At 46.0% G+C, this 19,253-nt stretch overlaps 1 protein-coding gene across 1 annotated transcript in view; it reads left to right on the forward strand.

The window, feature by feature from the left end:
* The window catches only part of CLEC16A (C-type lectin domain containing 16A), a 341,368-nt gene that overhangs the window by 292,337 nt on the left and 29,778 nt on the right, over window positions 1–19,253 (forward strand). The gene's annotated exons all lie outside the window — the stretch shown is intronic.

Consider the following 19,253-nt stretch of genomic DNA (forward strand, 5'->3'; position numbering starts at 1 on the left):
TGTTGCATCACCGAGGTGAGGGTGGAGAACATGGCCTCATGCTGGTGTGCCAGCTCTTCCCAGGTGGCCTTTCTCTGCTCCCAGTTAACAGGCTGCTCCTCCCAGTTGGCCTGCTGCTCCTCTTGATTGGTGACCTGCTTCTCATGCTCTGCCTTGAGTCCCCACACAAGGGACTGCGGGAAGAATATCTGCTCCCTCATGAGCTCATCCCGGGTTCTTTTCCGCCTGCAGATCCTGCTCAGGCAGGCAAATGCAGTGGGAGGTGGGGGATGGGCACAGCTTGCAGCTGCCCCAGCTCTGAAAAAAAGTCACAAGGGCAGTTACCACAGAAGACACTGTGTATTAAGCCAAGCCCTAATCTCTCAGACAACACCTAAAGTCTTGATTCAGTTGATTGCAATGTGCTTTGAGCAAGGCCATATGTTGCCTAGACAGCAGGCACTTTCCAGCGGGGGGACAGAAATCGCAGGAGACCATCGCAACATCCACAGCCCAGAGAAGCAGGCATGGGAAAGTGCTGGCCAGGCCAGGAGCCTCTGGGACGTGGGCGGAGGGGTGTGGTCAGGGTGGCTCAGCTTCCTTCTGTGTCTTGTATACTCTGGGTCAGGCATTGACCACATCCCACAGAGAGAGAACTTCTATCCCTGCCCACTGGTGGGGTAGGGTGTTGGTTGGAGGAGGTGTGAGTGAGCGGCTGACGCTGCTTGCTGGAGAGGGTGCTAATGGGCTCCGCTCCTGTTCCTCCTCCTAGCAGGTTCCCATGTATGAGATCAGTCTTCTGCGTATCACCACGTTTGACCGGGAGCAAATGTTGACTGAGTACAGACATGAGCCTGTGCCATGTGCAGCACTGCTGTGTGGTGCTATGACCCCAGACTCCTTAGTGCTGATGTGGTATGGGAAGGTGTCCTACTATGGAGGCTGTAGTAAGGCAGGCCTCTCCAGGAACCTTGTGAGAAGGATGGAGGGGTTCATGGTTCCGTCTGAGAGCATCATGAAGCTGAGTGCTCAGGACTGGCGCTCTGTGTACACACACGAACAGGTGCAACCCCCAGGCTGAGTAGGCCGAGAGAGTAGCAAGCAGCCCTTTGCAGCCCATCACCTGTCCCTGCTTGTAGACAGGGAAAGTTGGAGAACTCACCAGACGTGCCCTCCCTGGGGTCATTGGAAGCAGCTCCTGGCCCTTGGGCATCCTTGCTTGGCAGGCCTCCACCTCCTGCTCATTGTTGTCATCCTCCTCCACCACCCCATTCTCCTTCAGACTTGTGCCAGGCATATCTTGGCTGGATTCAATGACCATGGTGCGGAAGGTGACCTGCCTTCCTCCCAGAATGGCATCCAGCAGTTCGTAATAGTGGCAAGTGTGAGGTGCTGCCCCAGAGCATCTGCTCTGCTCCCTGACCTTCTGGTAGGTCTGGCACAGCTTGTTTAATCTGAGCTTGAACTGCTCCAGGTTCCTGCTGTGGCCTTTCTCTGCCAGGCTGATGGCAATCCCCTCACAGATGTCAACATTGCACTTCTTGGTGCGGAATTCCTGGAGGTTGGACTCCTCCCCCCACACCTTGATGTGGTCCAGGATCTCCATAGCAGTCCAGACTGAAGCTCTTAAAGGGAAGTGGAGGCTGGGAAGTGGGAAGTGGAGGCTGTAGAAGCAGAAGTGCTGGCAGCTGTCGGAGTGTCTGAGGGGACGTTGGGGGCGCTCATGTTGTGGTGTGCTGCTTGCAAAGTTGGCCATGTGGACCAATTTTTTTAGAGCTCCATGAGAGGAGGAGAGCAGTAGAGATGCCAGGTGTGGCCAGAGTGGTCAGAGCTGACAGCTGTGGGAGGCCAATTAGTTTAAATTAGTGTCACTGGAGTGTCCACACTAACGCTATTTTGGATTTACAAGTTTTGAATTAGTGTTATTCCTCATGAAAGTCAGGAGTACAAAGTTTGAATTCCAGTCTGTTATTCTAAAATAATGGGCTTAGTAGTGTGGATGCATAACTTACAAATTCAAACTGGGTTGCGGGGGTATTTCAGACTAAGGTCCTAGTGTAGACCAGACCTGAGTTCTTTTCATGGAATCTGAAATTTCAAGTTCCATTTTTTCTTCTGCCTAACTTCATGGCTGTGTCTACACTGGGCCACTTATTCCGGAAAAGCAGCCGCTTTTCCGGAATAACTTGCCAGCTGTCTACACTGGCCGCTTGCTTTTCCGGAAAAGCAATGACGATCTACTGTAAAATTGTCAGTGCTTTTCCGGAAAAACTATGCTGCTCCTGTTCGGGCAAAAGTCCTTTTCCGGAAAAACTGTTCCGGAAAAGGGCCAGTGTAGACAGCACAGGAGTCTTTTCCGCAAAAAAGCCCCGATCGCGAAAATAACGATTGGGGCTTTTTTGCGGAAAAGCGTGTCTACATTGGCCATGGACACTTTTCCGGAAAAAGTGCTTTTCCGGAAAAGCATCCTGCCAATGTAGACGCGCTTTTTCCGGAAATACTTATAACGGAAAACTGTTCCATTTTAAGCATTTCCGGAAAAGGGTGCCAGTGTAGACGTAGCCAATGAGACCTTGGGTAAGTCACTTAACCACAGTGTTCCTCAATTTACCCATCTATAAAAACTGATTTATTCCAATGCTAAAGTGCAGGTGAAGTTGTGAGACTCAGTTAATGTTTGTAAAGTGCATGGCAATTCTTTGGTTAACATTGCATGTATTTGTACTTTCTGTTAAACTAATGAAAGCCAATAAAATCCCTTTCTCAGGCTATGTCTACACTATAGAATTTTTTCGAAAGAACAGCCATTTTTCCAAAAAAATTTCATGTATGTCCACACTGCAATTGTGTTCTTTCAAAAAAAAATGGAAAGAACAGAGGGATTTTTCCGACATTGGTAAGCCTCTTTCTATGAGGAAGAAGCCTTTTTCCGAGAGCTCTTTCAGAAAAATGCTTGTGGACGGGGAAAAGGGAGTTCTTTTGGAGGAAGAGGAAAGAGGAAAAAGCACAGGTGCCCTGGTGGCCATTCCATCCGTAGTAATCACAGCTTAAATGCAAGATTCAGCTTACATGCGAGCATCCATTCAGTGTGGATGCTATCTTTTGAAAAAGATTGCTTTTTCAACGTGCTTTAGCAGTGTGGATGCTCTCTTTTGGAAGTTTTTTCGGAAGATCCCTTCCGGAAAATCTTCTTCCGAAAGAAGCCTGTAATCTAGATGTAGCCTCTCTGTGACTATTTGCATCCAGTCTGTCTTTCCACCCTGCGCACAGCCCCTGGGAATGCCACATCCTGAAAAAAATCCCTCTTCTTTCTAGCAGCTCAGAGTGAGGTTTAACTTTCAATTATGTTTGTAGTGAGCCAGTGTTGACAACACTGATAAATTTGTCATGAATCTCACACCATCTGAGTTTTCTTCTTAAAGTCCCAGCACCTAGAATCCTATGAATATATGAAAAACTCTGCTTCGACACAAAAAAAAAAAAAAAAAAAGAAGGGGCGGGGAGAGTTTCTAGCTCTCACCATTGTTGAGAAAAATTTGAATATGTGACCTGAGTGCACATCGATGGCTTAAAAATTAGAAGGCAAATAAAAAGAACCTCAAATGGACAATTTTTAAACCAATCTCTTAATTGCTGGTGCCACTCATGACATTTGTACAGAGTAATTGGGGCTGGAAGCAATGGTTAGATTAGTATCTAAAAGAATTAGGAGGAGTCTTCTGCTCTGACGCGCATGGAAATAGGTCTTGTTTGGTTTTGGTCAACCAGCTAGCTGTGGGCCAGTTTAACCATACCCTGACAGATAGCCTCAAGAGTGGGGTATGGAATGCAGAAGGAAAGCTCTTTGGAATATTTGTTTTTCTCCTTGCAGAGGGTTTGCCTATAATCTTCTCTAGCCCCCTCCTATCTGACTGTTTTCTACAGTAATAAAGAAGTAGAGTACTTCTCCTTACATTGGGGTCAAGCCGTGCGTGAGTCATGTTCTGCAAGAGTTTAAGCATCATTAACTGGGAAAAGCATGACTGGGGCCCCTGAATTCCCAAACTAGGCAGTTTTGATTGTTTCTTTACATGCTGTAAACTCTTTCCTACCCACCTTTTATGACTGCTCGTCGGGACTTCTGACTAAGGATTCTACACAATTTGCACTCAATGTTTAGGGGCATAGAGTTCCTGTCCTGAGTTCCTGTCCGTATTATACGAGATAACTCTATCAGGAGCTGGTTAAGCTGAAGTTCCAAACCTGGTATAAATGGAAGCATGGGAATGGTTCCACTATTGCCAGGAGCTTTCCTGCCATGTGCTATGGGCAGAGCTAAGGGCCGGAGGGGGCACACTGTGCTCTGGGCAGTGCTGAAGGAGGAAGAGAGCTTGTTTGAGTATAAATAGTAGTGAAGCCATGGTCAGTGGCAGCAGTGGCATAGTTTAGCTGGGCTAAGTCCAAACCTGGCTGAAGCCCATGGGTTATGTGCATGGTATGGCTAAGTTGTGCCATCACTGCTACCACCCTTGCTCCTGGGGCTATACTTCTATTCCTGTTGACATTAGCTCCCATCAAGCCAGTGAGTTGGGTATCACATTCCTATGTGGATGTAAACCATCTGCCATCATGCAAATCTCCCCATCACCAAGGATTTCACTGTTAAGCCAAGCTGGTCGCCTACCATATTTGCTTTTCTTAGTGTGTATCATGATGGTTTGTTTTTCTTGTGCCTTCCATAAGGCTTCTTTGAAATAGAGACAGCTCTCCTTGACTCCTTTCCCCTTCAAGTTAGAATCCCAGGGGATCCTGCCCATCAGTTCTCTGAGGGAGTCAAAGTCTGCTTTTCTGAAGTCCAGGGTGTGTATTTTGCTCCTCTCCTTTCTTCCTTTCTTCCTTTCGTCAGGATCCAGAAATCTACCATCTCATGATCACTGCTTCCCAGGTTTCTACCCACATCTACTACTCCTACTAGTTCCTCCCTATTTGTGAGCAGCAGGTCAAGTTGTGCATGGCCCCGGTCGGTTCCTTCAGCACTTGTACCAATCCCCAATACTCTCCAAAAACTTCCTGGATTGTCTGTGTACTGCTGTATTAGTCTCCCCACAGATGTCAGGGTGATTAAAGTCCCCCATGAGAACCAGGGCCTGTGATCTGGAAGCTTCTCTTAGTTGTCTGAAAAAAATCTTGTCTGTCTTATCTACCTGAGTTGGTGGTCTGTAGCAGACATCGACCACAACATCACTCCTGTTGCTAAAGCCTGCAAACCTAACCCAAAAATTCTAGCTCCAGGTAAGCAGCACACCTCTCAAGATTCCTGGTAACTATCACCTCTCTCCTTTTGGGAGTGGTGGTTGTGGAGCCTAGACTATGCATCCCGTGCCTTCTGGTCGATGGGGTCTCCGTTTATCCCTTCCCTCAGAGGTCTCTTCCAAAGCATTCTCCACTATACTACCTGTGCAGAGAGCCTGAAAGCAGTTACTTACCTCTATCAGGATTGGGGCTACCTGAGCTGTCTTTCTTCTCCTGGAGGTTACATGCTGCCAGTTTCCTTCCCCGTTCTATACTACCCTCTCTGGTTCTTCAGCCTGCTGTGCCTGGAGTATCAAATGCTGCCTTCTATCCAGAAAGTCTTCATCTTCTCTGATGGAACCGAGAGTTGATACTTGGGTCTCTAGTCCTGTAACCTTCTCTTTGCATATGGAGATCAGCTTGCACTTCATACGGATGAAATCACTTCTATCTTCTGGGAGGAGGACAAACATGGCACATGCTGTGAAGATAACAACAGCTGATCTCTCACTATCCATACTGTCTTCCTTCTGAGAGACTCTTCAGATATTGTTTTTATTGCACCCTAAAGCCCCAGGGGTCCCGTAATTATTCCTCCTTTACCTGAAGAACTCCCGCACAAAACTCCCTGTTAGCTGCTCCTGTTCACTAAGGGTATGTCTACATTGCGTGGGTTTTCTGGGATACCAGAAGTATCCCGGAAAAACTCTGCCTTGTCCAGGGAATGTGTTTGCTCTTCCACTTTTTTTTGCGGAAATGCAAACATACTCTTTCAGAAGTGCTGTCTTCCTCATTCCATGAGGAAGAACAGATCTTCCGAAAAAGGGGGATTTTCCAAAATTTGGCACACTGTAGACAGGACAAATTTCAGAAAAGCCTCTTCTGAAAAAAAAAATCGGAAAAAGTTACGCAAAATGCAGAGCGCATTTTGTGCAGCTTTTTCAAAAAAATGAAAAGCTGTCATGTAGACCTAGCCTAAATTAACAATTTACCAAGTATCAGAGGGGTAGCCATGTTAGTCTGAATCTGCAAAAGCAACAAGGAGTCCTGTGGCACCTTATAGACTAAGGGTACGTCTACACTTGCTCCCTAGTTTGAGCTAGAGATGCAAATGTAGGTGACCGAAATCGCTAATGAAGCGGGGATTTAAATATCCCAGGCTTCATTAGCATGATCTCGTTGGCACGTTACTCCACTCAACAGCTGATTCGAACCAGGAAGTGCGTGCCGGGATGCATTAGTTCGAACCAAACCCTTTGGTTCGAACTAACATTATTCCTCAAAAAATCAACCATCATATTTTGAGGTGCAGGTGAAGGTTTAGGTGGGCCAGCTATTATTTTGGGTATAATTTTCCAACTCTTGTTTAAAGCAGAGATAGGTACAAGATGCAAAGTTTTGGACCCAACTTCCACAAAGGTTAGGAATGCTCAGAACTAGGGCTTTATTTTAGGCAACTTTCTCATTAAAGAAGCTATAAATAATATAAAAACCAAACCAGTCTCACAAATTCAGAATTTAGCCTGTTAAACCCTTCTTCACTCTGTAGATAAAGTAAGGGCAAACATGTAGCCTCTGCATTAACTTCCTGTCCTTTCTTCATTTTATGCCACAGAAGTTTACAAATCTTAACTATGGCTGATTCTGAATACTGCCATAAGACCTGGAATTTGCATCAGAAATGAAAGAAGTCTTTATGTAAGTGATCTACAGGAAAATGGGAGGAGATTTATCCCGAGCCAAGGAAATCTTAAGCTGAGCAATATTGCAGTAAGGAAGGAGCAAAAGTGTCCTGAAGTCTGTCTTCTACAGTGCAGAAAAATCCTATATTTTCTGAGACCTCAGGCTCCATTAGAAGTGTTTGATGACAAAAGTGCTGTTGACATGCAAAAGTCACCAAAACTGAAAATTCATCACATTTTTTTCCTGCCACCCATTGGCAACATTTTACAGCCCTGTTATTAGCGCTCCCATTGACAGAAAAAGCAAAGCAACGTGGGTAAGCATCCCACAGTGACTGGTGTCACTTTCAGTCACTCAGTATGGTGGGAATGTGCAACATAGCACTAGGTATTTTGGGAGTGTGAAAAACATATTCTCAGCCACTTCTTTGCTTCCCAACCCGCTTACTTTCATGCCACCTGCTGCAAACTCCAGAATCTGTTGTGAGAAATCATGGATCCCGGCCTTCTCTCCCATGTTGTGTACAATGTGCTTAGGACAGGGGTCACCAACCCATTAACTGAAGAGAGCTGAAACAGAAGTGGAAAAAATGCGAAGCAATTTTTGTTGACAAAAAAAAAAAAGACAAGGCTTTTTGGCCACATCAGGCTCCTGTCAGCCGCCGCCGTCTTGGCGACGCGATTTTGAATCAACACACCTACCCCAGTGAGCACAGGGAGCTGGGGGCCATTTCTAGGAGTGCAGGGACGGCTTCGCAATCCACAGGGGAGGCTTCACAAGCTGTATTTTAAGGGGGGAAGAGATGAATGCAGCTCACGAGCTGTGGGTTGGCCACCTCGGGTTAGGACATCAAGCCCTGCAGCAGAGCTACTTATGCAATTAAGGCAAAGGAGAAGACTTGGAGGGGGATGACAATGTGAGTGACAGGGACAGCAGCGAAATGGCATTGCATTGGGCTGTAACAGAGCAACTGTGCACAGTGGAGTGTTGCTTTTGGGCTAGGGAAGCCGGCTGTGAGTGATGGGATCACAGTGACATGCAGGTGTGGGATGAAGAGCAGTAGCTGCAGAACTTTCAGATGCATAAAGCAGCCTTCCTGGAGCTGTGTAATGAGCTGGCCCCTGAACTGTCAGAGGGGCCCATCAATATCAGGGAGGCTGACAATATCGCTGGCAAATGCCTCAAGGGGGTGTTTGCCCCAAAATCTATACAAAGGGGCCATGTGAGGTGTCAAATGAAAGCTTGTGGTCTACTGATTATGTGTGCGCTATTCATGTTCTTGTATGATGTCTGCATGTGGAGTTATGAATATGAACTCTGTGTTGATACTGACCTGGACTGCCTGTTGTAAAGAACAATTGTTCAATTTGACTATGCTAATTAGTGAGGCTCCAGGGACAATGGCTCTCAAATTGTCCAATACACACTTGAGGAATGTGTCTGGGAACCTGCAAATCAGCCAGGGCATAATGGCTGCCAGCATGTGAAACAGAGATAGGTCACTCGACCATGTGACCTGCTCTGGCCAGGAGGATGCCAGGAGAGATGTATAAGGCCATGAGGAGGACTCCATCTTGCCTTCAATTCTACTACTGATTCCAGATGCAGCCTTGCGAGGAACAGCGAACCGGGAAGAATCGTTGGCCCATCCTGACATAGGATGTACACCAGAGACTCTTAAGACAGCAGTTTGTAACATCTCTGCTGAGAGCCTGCATCGAGAACTTGCTAACTCTCAGCGGGGTAGCCTTGTTAGTCTGCATCTGCAAAAACAGTTAGGAGTCCTGTGTCACCTTAGAGCAGGGATGGGCAATAATTTTTGCAGGGAGACCACTTAATTAATTTTGGTACGTGGTCGCTGGCCTGAAACAGAAGGGGTGGGACTGGGGACTAGCCTCCTCCCAGAGGTGTCTGGGGCTGGAAGCTTTGAATGAAAAACACAGCAAAAAGCTTGCAGCTCCCAGCCCCACTGCTACTACATTGCTTGGCAGCCACTTGGGATTGCTATGGCTATTTAAACAGTTTGCGGCCCCTGCCAGGGTAGTGCCGTGGCCGTGAGCCATTTAAATAGGAATCTGCTGCCTGAGCCACTGCCTAGAAATATGGTGATACGGGCAGCAGGATATAAATAGAAAGTGGCCAGATGCCATCAGCAGGTCAGATCGATGTTATGTGGGCTAGATCCAGCCCCCAGCCCTGACTTAGAGACTAACAGATTTATTATGGAATAAGCTTCCAGCTGTTAAAGTCACAGTTGCTTTCACAGTTGTGCTACGCACATTGCATATCTTATTTCAATGTTATTTCGAAATAGCTTATTTCAAAATTTGGCACTGGCTACACAGCACAATTTGTAATACTCCTACACTTGTCCACAGGCTGCCATTACTCTGACTGACATATCTCTGCAAGGTTAACAGGCAAACTGGGGTTAGCGTCTGCATATGAGCCCTGGTCCTTATGCAGCCAAACTCTGTGTTGCCTTGGTTCTAGCAGCACAGTATGGGAATGGTGTGGGAGCGCATCGTACTGCAATGGTGGGGAAATGGCAGCCCTGACTTGGAATCTCTGTGACAAAATTGCTAAGAACCTCAGGCAAAGCTTCGACACCATCTCCTGCCAGAATCTACTGATATCAGTGTACAGGTCGATGCTCTGTCTGGATAGAACGCGCACCCAGGCAAGGCTTAGCCCACTCACAGAAATACAGCCTCCAGTCGTCCTGCACGACCATCCCTCCCCGGCTGTGAGAGCAACTTCCCAAGCTGCAGCCTTCCCCCCATACCACTGCTGTACACAGCAACTTACTGCCCCACGTGGTCACCCCCGCTCCTCTGGCGGCACTAGAACATCTTACCACCCTGAATGGCTGAGGCCCCCCCTCCTTAGGCTGCACTAGAACAACTCACCATCCCCATGTGGCCACTCCCCCTCCCCCAGCTGCACTAGAACAACTTGCCACCCCCCTCCTCCCAAGGCTGCACTAGGACAACTTACCACTCTGCATTGCCACCAATCAGACTTACCTCCCCTCCTGTCCTGCCTGCACAGCAACTTACCTAGCGTCTCTTCTGTTACTTCATGACCCTGAATCTCTTCCCTTCCTTCATGCTCCATGTACAGTTGCTGAGAGTCCTGATAAACATCAGAACTTAAGAACAATTCCTCACTGCCTGGTTCACTGGTTGCCATTGGACTGAGCCTAATGCCCTCAGCCACTTCCACCTCTTCATCAATAATTCTATCTCTGGGAGAACTCCTGTTTCTGACTCTCTACTATGGGCAGTATCTGTATTCTCCTTGGATGTAGACATAGGATGCCATGACAACTTCCCCAGGGTTTGCAGGTGAGAAGGGCACATCTGTTTACCTGTTTACATTGCTGCAGAGCATCAGAGTTCAAAATGCTGGCCAGAATGGCTAATTGGGTAATGTGAGAAACATGCTGGAGGTCAATAAACTTGACAAAAAACCTACTATAGTACGCACTGCATGATTGTTGGCAATAAAAGAAAGGGGAGAGACAAAAGTCATGTACAGAGGAGGAAGTATTTTGTTGCCAAAACTGGGCATTTGTCATTACTTTTGTCATGTGCAATTTGAATGCTCTCTGGGTTTTGTCACCAAAAAGGGGGTTGTGACAACAAAACTTGCCAGTGTAGACAAGGCCTTTAATCTGCCACTTGTTTAGAATCTGATTCTGCAAGATACGTGCCTGACTCAGACCCCTGCAGTTCTAGTGCCCTCAGTGACACTAGTCAAATATTTAACTAGTCAAATCCATGATAGGTGCATGAGATGAGACCCAGAATACAGGACCAGAGTGATAGTTTATTTGTGGAGCCTTAACTTTAAAAAAGTTAAATACATAATGTCATTTATATGTATACTAGAGAGACAATATGGGACCAACTTCTATGGGTAGGAGACAGACAATCCATTTTGTGGGCAAAACGTCCAACAAAAAAATACATAAAAAAAATCAGAAAGCCTGAGAGAAATCTAGGGATGGGGGCATGTGACCCTCCTATAACCCTTGCCCCTGCATCACATGTTCAGGTCTGTGTACACTTGCAAGCTTGTTTCTTTCACCACCAGAAGTTGGTCCAATAAAAGATATCTCACCCACGCATTTCTCTAATATCCTGGGACTCACGCAGCTACAACAAAACTGCATACATCCATGCGTATATATAATATTACCTTACTTCTAGTAATATCATTTTTATGTAGCAATAATAGCCTTTCCTGTGGCTTCGATGTGTTGTTAAATCTGCTTGGTTTTCTTTATCAAGCTTCATTATTTATTGAAAGAGGAAACAGGTTAAGAGATGGAAAAAAATACCATGTACACACACAGCCAGCATATCTTTGGGCCTGAGCATCCCCTTTATACAATCTATATCTGTATCTATCTAAAGAGAGAGAGAGAGAGAGAGAGATTTTAGAATACATCTGTGCATCTGTTTGTTCAAGAATTCCTTCTAAACCATAAGAGCTAAGACCACCAAATTTGGTATGCAGCTTCCTCTTAACTTAACTTAAACCCAGGTCAATGTATGGTTGTGCCTGGAAAATGGGAAGTGCTGGGAATGGGACTTATTCCCATAACATGGAAAGGGAGCGAGCAGGGAGGGGAGGGAAGGGACATGAAAGGGAGGGGCACAGATAGGAGGATGTGATACTGGGAGTGGTCAGTGGGAGAAGCTGCAGCACCAAGAGAGTGGCAAGCAGGGCTGGAGCTCTACCATCTTGCCTTCCTGCCCCAAACTTGGAGCCTACACCCCTTCCCATGGAGAGCCTGCAGGCTGTGAGGGGGCCGCTGGAAGGAGAAACAGCCCCGAGAGCCTTGCCCCTCCCCAGGCCATGGGGGGCAGGGCTACTGGAGGGATAGAAGCCCCTGGAGCCTCACCCCCACAACAGCCTGCAGGGGGGAAGCCTCCCAGAGCCTGGCCTCCCCCCAGACAGCCTGCAAGCCACAGGGAGGGGCCACTGCAGGGGAGCATTGCCCTGGCCCCCAAGAGGAGTCACCATGAGAGCACCACCAACCTCAGCACCACAGACAGACCTGGTAAGCTCCCCCCCCCCCCACCTTTCAGCCTCCTGCCCTGAGTCCTGCACCTCCCACTTGCCTTGACTTATGCACCCCGTCCTCTACTCTGAGGCCCCCTATTTCCCAACCCTCTGCCTTAAGCCATGTCCCCCTGCTCTTCCTCACCCCCAAACTCTCACTCCAGTCTTCATCCCCCCCCTTTTTTTTAAAAAAAAAATACAATCATTGAAATAACATCTGTGTATTTTTCATGTATTTTTCAAAACGAATTATTTCAGTTACAGATCTGGATACATCTGCTAGTTGACTATAAAACTGTGTATCAACGTTCTTCTGAAGCATGACATTAACAAGGCAAGCATTTGTTAGACCCCTTGATGAACAGGGTTGCCAGGTGTCCAGTATTTTCGCTTCCTGTCAGGTAAAAAAAAAAATCAGAAAATACCGGACACCTAAAATGTCCAATATTTTCTGATATTTTTTCCTTCCAGGATGCGAAAATACCGGAAACCTGGCAACCCTACACACACTCAGCAACCGGGCCCAGCCCCCAGATCCCCAGCCCTTTCTCCTTCCTCCTTACCTGGTTCTGCAAGGAAGCTGCCTTCTGGCTCTGATCAAGATGGCCACTAGCAAACTCCTAAAGACTTTTCTTAAAGGGGCCATGCTGTTTTATTTTTTTGATTAAGAACTCTCGGGGTCCTTTTCTTTTTCTTTTTTTGCTCCACAACTTTGGTCCCCCCCCCCTTTTTTTTCCTCAACAGAATTTTTTCCCTGGTGTTTTTTTTTGGGGGGGGGGGGGGGGGGAGAACGGGTGTGTTCGGTATTTTTGGTCAAACCATCTGGCAACCCTGTTGATGAAGGCCCAGTTAGCAGATACTGTTGTGCTTAAGATTCTGCTTTTTTCATTCCACAGCAAAGAACAGCTGGACAAATCAATGAGTCTGGTACAAAGAGACAGATTTCCTGAAGTCTGATGTTTTCTTTTTTCATTCCCAGACCCTATAGGATGTGGTTCTTTGTGCTGAGAGGATGCTGTAGTGTGGCTACTTGTGTGATTATTGTTTGTGTGAAACTGGATAGCAGGGGGTGGTTAAATCTGTTTCAGCTTTATGTAATTAAGTCTGGAAGGCCTCAGTGGTTACATTACACGTACTAATTTTAAGCTCTTTTACTGGTTTAGAAACTAATTGTTGCATTAAAATCTGTCTTTTTAAAAGAAAAAGTGCCCTTTTTTCTAATCATGGGGGTGAAGAGGTGTAAACTTTTGCTCTTCACAGCATCAAGAGACACAAGCACAGGGGAAGGCAGGAGCAGCTTGGTAGCTGAGCTTCCCTCCCCCATGCTCTGGCTAGCCCAGGGAAGGCTTGGGCTGATTTCCCTGCTTACTTAGAGGGCTATGGGATCAGGGGGGTGTATTCATACCCTTACTGTCCACATTTACAAAAAAGTACCCTCCTCTCCTCCCCCCACCCCCCTCACACACAGACAGAAATTCCTGCATTCCTGCCTGTTCAGTGTTCTGCCAAAAACATGTGAAAAAAACCAACCAAACAGAACAAACACCATTTTGGGAATGGAAAAAAATTAGCTAAAAATAACACTTTATATTTTTGTACTTCAGTGAAACAGCCCAGTCTTCCAGTTGGATCCCCACAGGGAAAGACCTCTTCGCCAATCTATATACAGGGGAGGGAAACCATAGCTTTGATCTCATTAGTCACATGGAGAATCAGATTGTTAAGGCCAGCAGGAATCATAATTCTAATGGTGCAAATAATATAAGGGCCTGAAGTGTTTGGGGCTCTTGAGTCTTAAAAACAGTGACAGTGGAGGCTGCCTCAGACTGTGTGGGATTCACTTCTTATCAGACTGATAATTGTAGCCATTTTTACAAGCATGGACAGAGATGGCACTTGCTGTTTGATATTGCAGTCAAATGGAGCTAGCTTGCTAAGAATATCGCTACTGTCTGTATGGGAGTGAGAGCAAATTTAAATGCAAAAATGCTTCAACTTACGTCTGATAGATGAAAGCATATCCAGGGCTGCAAGAGGGAAACGAGTCTACTGGGACATAGTTGGATATAGTTTCCAGAGGCTGTGTCAGTCACACGTTTACCTGGCAGTAGACTTTGGACAGAGAACTAATTTGGCAAAGCAACATGAAATGTGGCTTTTAAAACTGTTTTCCATCACAAAACGTATGTTTTTGGGCCAAGTGCTGAGTCCTCTTTGATAATACTGACCAGCTAGAGTGCATACAGCACTGCAAAGGAACAGCATTCTCCCTTGAAGAATATTTATAGAAATGCAAGAGAAAAGTTCAGTTTTTGGAAGCAGGCCTGCTCATAGTAAATTTCCACAGTCATCCGCTCCCTACTAAGCTCTTCACCACAGAAATTTGCACAATAGGATTTTGTTTCCTAAGAATTAATCTGCCTAATGCTTATTCCCCACCTACAGCCACAATCCTGTGATATATGCTAGGACAATATGTCCTTGTCCAGTTTTGCTTATATGGGGGTGGGAAGGAGAAGATTTATCTTTTGTTTCTAAAAGGGGGGGAAAACCACTCTGTGCTTCAAAACTTAGTTTGACAATCAGTAAGGGCATGTCTACACAGCAGCGTTATTTCGGAATAAGCTATTTCACAGTTTTTCTTCCAGACTAGTTTATTCCAAAGTAAGTGTGTAGTGTAAACATATCCTAAGGCTACATCTGCACCGCATGATTATTTTGGAATAAGCTATTCTGGAAGAAATACTCCAAAATAGATTATTTCAAAATAGTGCGTCTATACTACAGGGAAGTCTGGAAATTAGTCTGAGGCAGGCTCCTCTAATGTGGATAGGCTACCTCAATTTAGAGCCCCAGGAAGCACTGGGGAGTAATTACTTTGAATGGCTTTGGGGATGAGCTATTCTGAAATAGCAGCAGTGGAGCATCCACGCTACTGCTATTCCAAAATAGCTATTTTGGAAGAGGTGTTATTCCTCATGGAATGAGATTTACAAATGCCGAAATAAGCCGCCTGTTATTTTGAAATAACGCTCACATAGTTGTTTCAGAATTACAGACGTTATTCTGAAATAATGCTGCTGTGTAGGTGCACCCAGAGGGTTTGTCTAGACTGGGAAGATTTTGTGCAAAAGGGCTACGTCTACACTGGGAAGATTTTGTGCAAAAGCAGTTGTTTTTGCACAAAAACTTGCCAGCTGTCTACACTGGCCGCTTTGAATTTGCGCAAGAACACTGACGTTCTAAGGTAAGAATTCAGTGCTTCTTGCGCAAATACTTTGACACTCCCACTCAGGGATACGAATACTTGCGCAAGAGGGCCAGTGTAGACAGGAACCTTAATTTTTTGCACAAGAAAGCCCAATGGCTAAAATGGCCATCGGAGCTTTCTTGCGCAAAAGCGCGTCTATACTGGGCACGGATGCTTTTGTGTAAAAGCACTTTTTGCGCAAAAGCATCCGTGCCAATCTAGATGATTTTGCGGAAATACTTTTAACGGAAAAACTTTTCCGTTAAAAGTATTTCTGCAAAATCATGCCAGTTTAGACACAGCCTTAGTGTTTATGAATATGGGAGCTGACGAGGCTTTGATATGTCACATGGGACCAACTTTTGTGTGTGTGCTTTAAAAGAAGGCTTGTTTTATTTCTTCTTTTTTTTTAACAAAATCAGCAGTAAATAGAATACAAGTAGGAATAAAACTCAGTTTTTCTTTCAGTGGCAATGTTCCCCTGCTATGCTGACAACTCAGACACAACAGACGTGCAGGAGAAATAGAAAGTAAAACTAATTAGTGCAATTTCACTGGTAGAGAAATGAAATACAAACAAGCAGATGGTGGGGAAATAGTTTTCTTTAGCATGAACTTACTTCCGCTTGAAACTGTGCGTGATGGGGTGAAATCACAGAAGTCCCCTTAGGGCTGTCCCCTGGTGTGCTGATCATGTCACTGACGCCTCCCTTCCTGATCTCTGTGGCTCCCCACCACACTGTCCTGCTGGGCCAGATCTTCTGGTCTCCCCCAGCAGAGAGCACAGTGCTGGGGTTACTGTCCCACAGCAGAGCAGTACTGACACTGAACCAGTTCACCTCCCATGTAAGGGCTCAGCACCCAGGAAACCAATCCTCAAATGGGACTAAAACCCTGAATAAATCTGTCTTACTCTGTGTGAAAGTTTTACTCAGAGAAAGCTCATAAGGTCAGCCCCTTCTATCAGTGAAAAGAAGAGATGCGCAGTGGTGGCTCCCCTCCAGGTAACATTTGTTTACATGGGGCCTGATAGTAAACAAAAGTGTTTTATTTAAGTTCAAAAATAGGATTTAAGTGGTTGCAAGTGAAAGCAGTCAGATCAAAGTAAATTACTGAATTACAATGAATAGAAAATGCATAGCCAGTTCTAATTCACTAAGGTCACTTCTATACTTACTGGCAGAGCTACGTTCCAGAGGTCAATCTTCTGGCATTTGACTTAGCAGCATGGGCATCCAGTGGCTTAGGCGGCGAAGGCTCTGCCTTCCCAAACCACCAGCCTGACCCTGCCCACACTCTGCCCCCAGAAAATCTGCTGTAGGCGTTCTGGGAGTGGAGTGTTGCTGCTCTCAGCATCTGCCCTCCCAGTGCTCCATGGCCGCTTGGGCCATGCCGCCACCTCCCTTCCTGCTGCTCCAAGAGCTGAGGGAGGAAGGAGGCCATGTGGCTTCTCTCCCTGCTGGAGTTGCATATCTTACTTTGATCTCCCGCTATTGTGTAGACCAGTGATCACCAACCAGTTGCTTGCGGCACCCCAGGAGTCGATCACCACAGACAGTTGGCCAGGCAGCTGCCCCTCTTTGCTCCAGCCCCGTAGCACAGTGCAACCTTGGCAGTTTGAACGCCCATGGCCAGCTTGGCTGGAGCAACTTGCCTGCTGGGGGGAAGAAGAGGTGCGCGTGTGCGCACATGCGTGCATGCCTGGCTCTTGTCTCCTGTTCTGGGAGGGGGCAGGGCTGGGCCTGCTCTGCAGAGCTGGAGCTAGATGGCCGGCACACTTGGCCGGCTGGGGACTGGACTACATCACATGTGCCCCATGGGCTGTGTGGACATAATGTTTTACTTTATTTAAAACTAAGTTTGATAAACTAACACGAGAAAGTTAAAATGCTTAAGCTCTTTAATAATTTAAATAAAATTAGCTGGAGTCCTAGAAAAATGGCTTGGGTGTAATTATGTTGTTAACAGTGAGTTTCCATTAGCACCGGGTAGTCTGCAGAAAGGTTTGGAGAGGGCGGGGCCTCAAGAAAGGGGTAGGATTGCCAGGAGTCTGGTATTGACCCGGACAGTCCAGTATTTTTGCCTCCTGTCCTGTAAAAAAATTCAGAAAATACTGGACACCTAAAATGTCCAGTATTTTCTGATTTTTTCCTGGCCAGGAGGCGAAAATCCTTGGTGCTTTTCAGGTTCCACAGTGGAGCTGTCTGGCCCGGAGCAGGGAGATAAGATGGTGGACGGCCGCTGGCAGCCTGCTAGGGCCAAAAGCCTCAAAAGTATTTATTTAAAGGGCCACGTAGGTGTTTTTAAAAAATTTTATTTATTTATTTTTTGCTTCCTAGGGGTTTTTTTTTTTTTTTTTTTTTGGCTCAACAACTTTGGTCTCACCCTTTTTTTTTTCTCTCAACAGAATTTTTTCCTTGGTGGTTTTTTTTTTAGGGTGAGGGTGAGAATTTTTTCCTTGGTGGTTTTAGTGTTTGGTATTTTTGGTTAAACCATCTGGCAAGCCTCGAAAGGGGTGAGGTTTCGGAGAAGAGATGGGATAGATCCTGGCTTGCCATGACATTTAAAAAGTGATCTTGAGTGTAAAAGGGTTGGCAATCACTACTATAGGCCAAGCTTAAGAAACTTGTTACACGTAATTTTACACCTTAAACAGCTGTTCTTATTTCAGGTAAAAGCTTCAAAGCAGAGTTGATTTTGTATTCTAACTTGGGCCTACAGTTTCTTCCAAGCTCTTTGTGTCCTCTTAGGGTGGGCCATGCAGTTTCAAAAGCCAACTGAAGACAAAGGTTGATTGCTTCCCATTGCTTAAATAGACTTTCCCCTGGGCCTGGAACCCTTTGTTTGGCATCTCCCATTCCCAGGCTCAAAATGGATTCCTTTACCAGATAGTTTGTTTATATTTGGGTGTTCAGGACAAGGAAGATTATTCAAAGGTTGTTGATTTGGTCACTGAGTTAATATGTTTTCAGGGCACCAGTAATGCCCTTCATTAGCACAATCAGAACTCTAACAGATCCACATTTCACCTGAACAGCCCTGGTGAAAGGACTGAATAATAGAACAAACTCCAGCAAATAATGGATTATACATGGACTTTTCAGCCTCTCCAAAAGAGAACTGGATCTGGCAACAATAGGAAAGTAGCCTACCTTGACTGAGAGCCCTTCAGTCAAGCCTAGTCAGTATCAACCTCTAGACATAGCCCACACACTCTCCTTTTGTCTGTCTTGCTTATTTAAGATTATATAAACTCTTTGGGGCAGAGGCAGTTTCTCATTTGAGGACTGTACAGAGCTGAGCACAATGTGTCCTAGTCTTGGTCAGCACAAGATAATTGGGAGAGAAAAGGACAGTGCTTTTGCGCAAAATCTTGCCGCCTGTCTACACTGGCCACGAGTATTTGCGCAAGAACACTGACCTTGTACTTTACAAAAGCAGTGGTTCTTGCGCAAATACTCTGACACTCCCGCTCAGGGAAAAGCCCTCTTGTGCAAGTATTCTTGCACAAGAGGGCCAGTGTAGACAGCCACGTTAATTTCTTGCACAAGGAAGCCCAATGGTTAAAATGGCCATCGGAGCTTTCTTGCACAAGAGAGCGTCTACACTGGCACAGCTGCTTTTGCACAAAATATGTGCTTTTGCGCAATAGCATCCGTGCCAGTGTAGATGCTCTCTTGCGCAAATATTTTTAACAGAAAAACTTTTCCGTTAAGAGTATTTGCGCAAAATCATGCCAGTCTAGATGCAGCCTGGGTGAGAGCATAGAAAGGGAGACACGGAGTAATGGTAAATGGATGAGGGGAGAGATCAGAATTAGGGATGTAATAGTATAGTTGATTAACCGATAACCGAAGTTTATAGGTTAATGCTATAGACTACACGCATTCCCTTCCCCCCCCACCCCCCCACGCATTCCCAGTAAATTTTTTAGCAGGCTGGCCAGCAGCCCAGCTCAGTCCCAGTTAGCACTGGGTCTGGGACGTACTCCACTGTG

This window comes from Pelodiscus sinensis, chromosome 15 (genome assembly GCF_052426305.1).
Source record: "Pelodiscus sinensis isolate ZL-2025 chromosome 15, ASM5242630v1, whole genome shotgun sequence".
In the NCBI taxonomy this organism is placed as follows: Eukaryota; Metazoa; Chordata; order Testudines; family Trionychidae; genus Pelodiscus; species Pelodiscus sinensis.